This window comes from Bidens hawaiensis, unplaced genomic scaffold (assembly GCF_021521415.1).
Source record: "Bidens hawaiensis isolate Kalapana, Puna unplaced genomic scaffold, B.hawaiensis_p1.1 tig00002355_1, whole genome shotgun sequence".
NCBI lineage: Eukaryota > Viridiplantae > Streptophyta > Magnoliopsida > Asterales > Asteraceae > Bidens > Bidens hawaiensis.
Genome location: NW_027491128.1, coordinates 1,700,529 through 1,711,473, shown reverse-complemented (window position 1 = coordinate 1,711,473; position 10,945 = coordinate 1,700,529).

Below are 10,945 nucleotides of genomic sequence, written 5' to 3'. Positions count from 1 at the left end.
GTCATACCAACGTATAAGACTTTTACAGCCCATAGGCTTTCATGTATAAATACGCTTGTGTTGTTATATTTTGTAATCGTTGGTTATCACTTGTACTCTGGCATTGTTATATGAAAATAGTGATAATTACAATGAGTTGACACGTGTTTGATTCCATTGCTATTATGTTTCCGCCTTATATCTTAATATAGTAACACAACGTATTCGATACATATCATATTACACCTACACGTATACGATGGCATCTTATGATCCAGCAACTGGTCTTTCAAGTGGTATCAGAGCATTAGGCTCGTGTTTACTATCGAATTAAACACATCAACTTGTTTCAAGTTGACAATTTGCAAGTCCAACTTATCAACGAAACTTATTTCTTCAATTAAACACTCCAATGTTGTTCAAAATCAAATTCATCCTAAGAGTCATGTTTGTAAACACCTAGTGATTATTTCTGCAAGAGTCAAAACAATAAAATCAATCAGATCTTACATATTCAGATTATGTTCAGTTCACAATGACTTTGGCGTATATGTATCTGTTGATAAATGTATAAGTTTCTTATCAATGTATAAGTCATCTTTGTTGTATAGGTATGATCTGCGTATAAGAGTGTTCTCCGTATAAGTGGGTTCTGCGTATAAGTCCAAGTTAAAGGGTATAAGTTTTTAAAACGTATAAGTATCTTAATAGCGTATAAGACTTATATGCCGTATAAGTTTTATACATCGTATAAGACTTACACGCCTTGATACTTACACATTTAACATACTTATTGTTAGTGCACGGTTTCGGTGTCTGTAGCAATCGAATAACGTAAAGGTTGTCTAGTATGTGTATTTAATGTATATTGTAAAATAGCCTATAAATAGGGAGCTCATGCTCATAATTTAGTAGAGAACTTGTACATAGTTTAAGTTATTCTCTCCATAACTTATCTCCACCATAATGTATTTACTCCATATTTATCAATAAAGTATTATATTTAAAGTATCGATTTCGTGTTGATGTATCGTATTAGCGGCTAGATCTTGGTCTCTATAACGTTCTCTCAATTGGTATCAGAGCGGGGGCTTCTCTCGATGCATCAATAATAAGGTATGAATCTGTGTTTTTCGTGTTCTTCGTGTTCTTCGGGTTTTGGTCAGATCTGAAGTAATTTAGTGTGTTATTGGTGGATTTGTTGGTGAATTCGTGTTTATTGATGAAAGAGGGAACTTCCTGTGTAATTTGGTGTTGAGTTATGGTGTATTGAGTGATTCACCATGGAAGAGCATGTTAACTTTTGATTCGGTGTACGATGATTTAGTGAGTGTTAAGTTAATTGGATGATGGATTTGTGTTTATTATTGAAATCCGCATGTTTCTGTTGATTTTGGTGGTTAAATATGGTGTATTGAAGGTTTTGCCATGAAAGAGCATGGTTTCGGGTTGATTTATTTGGTGATGAATAAGTGATTGTTAAGTTAAACTGATTATGAATTCGGAATCGTGATGAAAATCCGGGTGTTCGAGTAGGATTTAATGATTTATGATGGTGTTTTGATGATTTCACCATGGATGCAGCTTGAAGATGCAGATTCCGACCAGATCTACTTTTTCCGGCCACTGTAACTGATTTTTCCAACGAAATTCGTTTTTACGACGAGCAGTTCAGATCCAACAACCTGATTCGTCAATCTACTGTAGCAATTCGTTATGGAATTTTTAACGAATTAGGGTAATTCGTTAAGTTAAATCGTTAAGTTAAAGTAACGAATTAAGGTACTTCGTTAGTGTAATTCGTTAAGTTAAAGGTAACGAATTAAGGCACTTCGTTAAGTTAATTCGTTAAAGTATTTGTAACGAATTAAGGCAATTCGTTAAATTATTTCGTTAGGGTATTGGTAACGAATTAAAGTAATTCGTTATGTGTATTACGAAGTGGAAATCTTAACGAATGGGAGGCCATTCGTGTAACTGTTATAACGAATTAGAATGGTAAGTTATAACAAATTGAGAAGATTCGTTAAGTATGTAACGAATCAGTGAATGCTTGACGAATGGTGGATATCTATAATGAATTGGAGTTTAATTTATAATGAATTGGAGAGCACGAACAAAGTTAACGAATGAGGTGGATATTTATAACGAATTAGAGAGGTGATTCGTTAATATATATATATATATATATATATATATATATATATATAGGGGATGGATCTTGCGAGAAGTGATATTACAGCGAGAAGTGCGAGAAGTGAATGTATAACTCCATTAATCCCTAATTTCACTCCCTTTCATATGATGTTACATACATATATGTAGGTTGGTTGTATTAATGTCTTAATTACACATTCAAACCAACCTACAAACATATAAATGTACCGAGACACATTCAAACCTATGTACCTACACACATACAAACATACATACACATATACAAACAGACGTACACATATACAAACATACGTACCTACACACATACATATGCACCTACACAACACACCTACACATAAGAAAGGGAGTGAAATTAGAGATTAATGGAGTTACACCTTCACTTCTTGCACTTCTCGCTGTAAAAAAACTTTTGAAATGATTCAATGCCTATATATATATATATATATATATATCATAATCTCATAATTTTATATTTAAAGTAAAATATACTTTAAATATATACTTTATTGATAAATATGGATGAATACATTAGAGAGAATAATATGTTATGGAGAGAATAACTTAGATCTATGTACAAGTTCTCTACTAAATTATGAGCATGAGCTCCCTATTTATAGGCTATTTTACAATATACATTATATACAAAGACTAAACCACCTATAACATATTCGATCGCTACGGACACTGAAACCGTGAACTAACAGACTCCCCCTTTTCCGTATCTATCGAGTACTTTATCCTTGTATACTTTAACTGCAAGTCACCAGTCACAAACCGTGCACTAACAGACTCCCCCTTGACTGATGATTTCCGGGCTTGTGCAGACAAACAATCTTTAAATCTTTTTCAGCAAACCAATAACTTGTAGCTTCTCATATTAGATCTCCCCCTCAAAGTGAGCAACTCTTGGAGATCATCCCGATCATCCACTGGCGTATGATATGGTTCAATCTTTTAACAATCAGTAGCAAGTCATCAGCTATCTGTCAGCACCGGTAAAGAAAACATATCTTTACGTTTAACCTCGTCACACATCTTCGTGAACAACTCGATCATTCAACATCTTTCATTTCGGTTTTCCCTCTCTTGATAACGTGTATTCCAAATATACCCTTTGAAGCTCTTCCACATCTCATTCGCAAAGATGCACTAAAGTTTGGGCATAAGATTCAGAGTTCCAACCTCCATTGATAAACCCCAAATGATCAAATTCTTCAATCCAATGACAAGACTCGTATATTCTTCAATAAGATCAACCTATTCGAGAATCGTCCCCCTCAACAGAAGTAATCCGCCATATACTCGTAGCCAACATAGTCAGGATCAAGTCCCTCAGAAAGAAGTAAACGAACAAACACTCGTATCCCACATAGTCAGGTTTCAATCTTGAACAAATCAATCACCAATCGAAGAACAACTGCAGTCTTGAACTCAGTCAAATGTAGCTTTGCAAGCATGAATTACCACCCGAAATGCAGTAATTTTTCAAGAAACCTTGCACACGTAGGAAGCCAAATAATCTCAAATGAAAGTTTTATCTCCCCCTTTTCTTGACAAATTCGGCAAGGTCTTAAATAATCTTCAAGGTTCACAAACAAACACACTCCTCCTTAAATTACACGAGAAATCCCCCTCGGCCAGTCGAAAACACATAAACCGTCGGCCGGAAAATATATTACCAAAATTTACACGAAGATTATCCAATACCTTAGGAACATCCCAGAAAACTTTCGATTAAGAAAATTTTTCCCGATTTTCCTGCCAAAAATACACCGAAAATTTTCGAAAATAAATATTATCGCCAAAATTTTCAAGAATGAAATCTCACTTACGAGGAGTATTCAGGAAAAAATTCGCGCAAGAAAATTTTTTCCGCCATTTTTTTTTACGAATCACCTCTCTAATTCGTTTATAAGTTAAACTCCAATTCGTTATAGATATCCACCATTCGTCAACCATTCACTTATTCGTTACATACTTAACGAATCTGCTCAATTCGTTACCATTCTAATTCGTTATAACATTTACACGAATGCCTCCCATTCGTTATGATTTTCACTTCATCATACCCATAACGAACTACCTTAATTCGTTACCAATACCTTAACGAATTAATTTAACGAAATACCTTAATTCGTCAACTTTAACTTAACGAATCTCCTTAACGAATTACCTTAATTCGTTATCATAACCTTAATGAATTACCTTGACGAATTAACATAATAAATAAAATTTTCCATAACGAATTGCTACAGTAGATTCGTTAAACATCCTTAACGAAGTAGCTACAGTAACAAACGAATCATGTTCGACCTGAACTGCTCGCCGGAAAAACGAATTTCGTCGGAAAAATCAGTTACAGTGGCCGGAAAAAGTAGATCTGGCCGGAATCTGCATTTTTCAAGCTGCATCCATGGTGAAATCATCAAAACACCATCATAAATCATAAAATTCTACCCGAACACCCGTATTTTCATCATGATTCTGAATCCTTAATCAGTTTAACTTAACAATCACTTATTCATCACCAAATAAATCAACTCGAAACCATGCTCTTTCATGGCAAAACCTTCAATACACCATAATTAACCACCAAAATCCACAGAAACATGCGGATTTCAATAATAAACACAAATCCATCATCCAATTAACTTAACACTCACTAAATCATCATAAACCGAATCAAAAGTTAACATGCTCTTCCATGGTGAATCACTCAATACACCATAACTCAACACCAAATTACACAGGAAGTTCCCTCTTCCATCAATAAACACGAATTCACCAACAAATCCAGCAATAACACACTAAATTACTCCAGATCTGACCAAAACCTGAAGAACACGAAAAACTCAGATTCATACCTTATTATTGATGCATCGAGAGCAGCCCCCGCTCTGATACCAATTGAGAGGACGTTATAGAGACCAAGATCTAGCCGCTAATACGATACATCAACACGAAATCGATACTTTAAATATAATACTTTATTGATAAATATGGAGTAAATACATTATGGTGGAGATAAGTTATGGAGAGAATATGACAGCAGACACCATGAGACGAATGAAAATGTACGGTCAAGCTCGTCCTCCCAGATTCAAGAGGCTGATTGGTCATCCTGCTAATCCTGATTATGTCTGTCCTCCCGAGGATCGCTGGATCCATGATGACTCGGATTCCGAGCGTGAGGGAGGATAAGGTAGGAACAACGATGGTAATGATGGGGGTGACGGAGGTAATGGTGGCGATGGTGGTAATGGTGATGCAGCTCTTAGAGAGCAACAGGCAGTAGTCGAAGCTGCGGTAGCTGCTACCATTGCAGCTCAATGTGAACGGGAACGAAAGGGTAAAGCACCAGCTTCTGAGGTTCCAGCAAAGAGACGAGTATCAGCTAGAGCTGGTGTAATTATTGGAGTTCCACTTCCTCGTCAAACCATGTCCCAACGCCCGGTAGTGCCGCCTACTACTAGCACTCCGGCGCTTACATTGACAACAACGATGGTCCCTCATGAGCAGTTGGGTATGATTCTGCAATCGACCTTAACTGAAATACCATTGTTGTCTGCTACACTTTCTACTGTTCCTCCAACACCGTCTATGAGGCCTCCTCCACCTAGTGATCTCTCATTTATGAGAATTACAAGGCCTCAGGGACCAATCCAGGCTATTCATCCATCTTTGTATGCTATGCCACCGAATCGTCAGACATATATGCTTTTGAATCTATTACATTTGTATGAAAATCAAATGTCTGCTGACCGTATGAATCAAGAACGCTTGATGGAGAACCAGAAGAAGCTAATCAGTTATGTTTCTTTCTGTCAAAAGGAAACAAAAGCCCTACGTGAGATTGTTGAGTCTCAGGGGTGAAGCTTAAAGAACAAGAGGATTTGATCTTGCAATTAACTTGCAAAGATGATGCTTTAAAGAAGATTAAGAATGCTGAGGAAGATCCTGATGAATCTGATGCTGCAAGTGAGCCTAAACAAACTCAAGACCCAGCTTCCGGTGCGGGTACGAGTTATGTTGATGATTCGAGCAAGCAGGTTATTGTTTATCATGATTATACAGCTGCTAAACCAATTGAGATGATCGAGGTCAATACGATTATTTTTATTGATGGTGAGGGGATGGTTAGAAGTATGGTGAATTCCGATGAGATAGATGTGGGGCAGTTTGTTGATAAGTCGCTGACACGAGAGCAGATTGCGATCTTGCTTGGTCTGAATGAAGACGAGATGACCGTGTTAGAGACTAAGCCTGATGCTGAGGTAATTAATGATGATGAGATCTTAAATGATCCTACGGTGGAGATGAGAACGGATTTTATTTATGAGAATGAGGAGGTTGAGGTGGAAGATGTGACTGCTGAGGATTACCCTGATCTGTTTCAACACACCAATGTTGATCAGGGTGCTACTATATTTAATGAGAAAATTGTAAAAGAAGCAGAAGATCATCTTGAGAAGACGTCCAAAGGGAAGAAAGTCGTTGATACTAGATTTGACTCGCTTGAAAATCCAACTGATGAAGACATTGCCAGATGGTTCAGTCATAAGAAAGTTGGTAAGATTATCAAGGCGTATCGGTATGTCGATCAAGAACGGAAAGATGAAGCTGCAGCTTGGGTCAAAGCAAACCAAGTGACTTCTTTCAAGACAGTATCCAAGGTTTATGGTGATATTGTCTCTTGGCTATATGACTCTGATCTTAAGGTATGTATCGTGAAGTGGGAGAAGGGGATCCAGTACTACGAGATAATAATGGACGTTCTTACCCTACTGCGTTGGGATGTTCGTACCCTCGCGTGTCGTCTGTTTATCAATCATGGTGGTGACCGGACAGCTGAGTGGTTTCATCAACACTTTCTGTTCGAGTTCAATCATGGTTTCAAATATTTCAAGCCCCAGTTCCCCACACGTAAACGTATTGATGAAATTGATCCAAGGACGGGCTGGAGGAAGCTTGTTCTTAAGGTAGAGCCGCCAAGGACGATGAAACGTGTGACGGTGAAGACGATGCACCAACATATGCATCTATCGTTTGACCGCTGGTACTACGACAATCGTACTAGCGAGGGCGTCATTGTGTTGGGTAAAGTTTTGAATACTGAACTTATTAAGATTATCGACCCGATGTGGTTGGTTAATTTAACCGAGACCGATAATGATGTGCTGCACAAGAACAAGATTTTGATTGAACGCAATGAAGACTATGATCTAGCTATGCAATTCAAACGCGTTGTGTGTGTTTGTTATGAAAATGGGATTCATAGCTGCAAAGACTGGCAGTCCAAGCGTTTCAAGTAAATTAAAGACAAAGAGCTCAAGACGAGGGGGTGTCTGTTAGTGCATGGTTTTGCTTCTCGAGTCTTTGTATTTAATATTAACGTATTTGTCTTTTGTTTTATGTAATAAACAATTAATTTATATTGTAGTTCGCTAATGTATGAGTCTAGTTCGCTAAGGATGTTGAGCGAACTAGCTCTAAGTTAATATCTTCCTGATTCGTTAAGGATGTTTAACGAATTAGGAGATGATTTGTTAAGTTATTTATCCTTTTATGTATGTAACGAAGTGGATCCTAGTTCGTTAGGGGATGTTAACGAACTAGGTCCATCTTCCTATTTATAGTGAACTATGTTCACAAGTTAAATAAGAGGTTCAGAGAGTTAATTAATGAAACCCTATCCAATCTCTCTCGATCTTCATCTTAATATTATAGATACATACACATACTACTACTGATAATCGATATATATATATATATATATATATATATATATATATATATATATATATATATATAACATACAATCAAACGTAACTATGAGCTAGATCCGTATTTAGGATTAATCTTATTCATACAGATCTGATATCTGTTTATAGTTTAAGGATTGATCCAGGTTCAAACACTTATACGCCTTATTTCTTACACGCTTAACAAACATATACCACGTATAACCTGTTTTTCTTGATTTACGTGCAATTATGGAGGAAATGGATGCTTTCGTGTCACAACCTTCAGCATTACTTCAAAACATCAATCTAGACACATCTACTAAGCCACCTAATCTTTTGAGAATGGAGGATTATCCGAGTTGGGCGGATAAATTTAAGACATATGTGCAAGCTTTTAATTACGATGCATGGGAATCGGTCGAAGTGGAGTACATCATTCCACGTAACGAGAATGGTACGGTTATCGTTTATCCCAAATCCCTGAGGGTGATAGAGCCATATTTCTTTAAGAAAAAAATGATGAATCTCTTTCAACAATCTATTAAGTCCGATATTTTCCAACTATTACAGCACAATGGCTCGTGTTACTCGATCTGGGAAGATTTACTTGATAAGGACAGAGGAAATCCAGATATGAGGAAATCTAAAATTTCTCTATTAAAGAAGGAATTTGATATCTTCACCATGGTAAAAGGAGAAACAATGGCACAATTAATCGAGAGGTATTGCCATCTGGTTAATGAAATGAAGAGATTGGGCATTGAGAAGCAAGAGTATGAGTATATTGATAAACTTGCTGATTCTTTATCTAATGAATGGGATACATTCATCATGATTCAACAATCAAACCTAATTGCATATGTCAGGTTGACTTTAGCTCGATTTATCGAAAAATTAGAAGCACAAGAACTTGATGTTCGCAAGAAGTAGAAAATGAAGAGTACTGCGGTAACTCAAGATATCGGGTTATAATTTAATTCATCAAAATCTGTGGTGGCTCCTATCCTGAAAATCCAAACTGCTTTTGTCACTAAGTCTTGTGATCCAGCAATCGGTCTTTCAAGCATCACCCCGTCTCATTTTCATCTTCTTGGAAAACAACCATCAGAGCTCATAGATCAGAATACGAGATGGGTAAAGAGTATAGGGTTTCCAGATCCAAGTCGGTTTGTTCCTCCATCAAGATCAACTACCATCTATAATCACCTTCCTTAAGAGAAACCTGCATCTTTGTTTCGTCAGCTCCAAGTTAGGTTGTGTGTTGAAAGGGAGTTGGGGGTACTGAAATGAGTTTTGGGAGGTAACGGTGATACCCAAATCTCATGGCGGAAGTGGTGTATCGATTTTTGGCAAGGGAGCTTTCAATCTCCGATTTTCCGGCAAATGAGCATTGAAGGTCTTATTTTTTGAGTGGCGGGTGTATATGACGACGGAGGCGACATATCTATGACATTGTGTTTTGTTCTTAGCCACAGTGTTTTGTTATTGGTTAACGGTAATTACGATATTTAAATATTATTAAAGTTGTTATTGACCTCCGTATTTGTATTAAATCCTTTCCGTTAGTAAATTTTGTTGTAATCGGCTTATTTAAAATCCTTGTAGTTAATAAAATTAAGCCTTTTCATAATATTCATTACGCTTTGATAATTGGATATGTGTTTTGTTTATATAACTGTGTTTATTGTTCTTGGATCAAAAGCACACTAAAATATAGTTTATAATGCTCAAGATAGTTGTTTTAGTTCTTGGTGTTGTGTATTAAATCTGGATAAGAACTCGGTGTTGCTTTTATAGTTTGATTCAGTTTTTTCTAAAACACACTTTAATAGTTTATAATAACATAGTGTTTTAAATCATTAATGTTTTTTATGAAGTAAAAATTTTGGTTACTTGTAAGTGTGTTTTTTTTCTTCGTGTTCTTGGAGTTGTGTTTTAAATTTAGATTAAAATTTGGCGTTGTTTTTAAATTTTGATTATTATTTGATTAAAAACACAGTGTAATAAATCTTGTGATGTTCTTGTTGCTGTGTTTTAAATTTTGATTAAAAATGATAATTATAGATCGATAATATTTCCATATATAATATAACACACTGAATGATTATGCCCCTAGAGTGTTATAAAACAAGTATAGAAATAAAACACATCCCGAAAAAACACTACAACGAATCTTAACCATTAGATCACACAATCCAACGCACCAAATCACTTCCTAAAATTCTTAGGCACACTTCACTTCTTATTCTAACCTCGCCCTTGAAACTTAACATCATAAAACTGCATTCTAGTGTATTAAAACTGATTTTACAAGATTTTCAGTTTTTGAATAATAACATAACTAACAAAATAGAAACAGCTAAAAACATTATTTCCAAAACTGAGTCAAGCAGGGATAGAACCAGGGTATGCCCAGTCCAGGCACAATCCACACACGATTAAACCATCTGGACTCGCCAGTTCCTTGTATTAAGTTTAGTTTAGAAAAATTAAATATTGTAGTCTCAGGTTATTCCCAATTTCCTCATAAACCCTAGTTTCTTAATCCTTTAAATTGAACAAGTAATTGCCTTTGTCAATCAAAATTGACCGAGGGCTTTTAATCTATGCTTAAAAACGAATCAAAAGCATAAGACAGTTACCATAAATGAACTTTTAATAAAAGTGCGGGCACAAAGCACATAGGGTATACATGCAATTTGGTTCCCTAAAATAAACTATTACAATAAGTCGATACGTCTAACAACATATCTTATAGTTACGGCTCTGATACAAATTTGTAACACCCCGGCTTTAAGCGGCAAGAGTTGGAGTTATGAACCTACGTGGTTTCGCATCGGTGAAGGTCATATAGCGACAAGAGTTGGAGTTCGGACCCGAAGTGGCTGAATTCGAATTGGAAGCAATGGTTTGATGCATTTGAGCCACCATTCCTGGCAGCACAATAGCCAGTTGCTTAGTGATCTAAGCTATCTCTTACGGTTGGAGTTTCTTGCGGAGTGACGAGGGAAACGAGCAGACATGCTGAAAAGGCAAAAGAATAA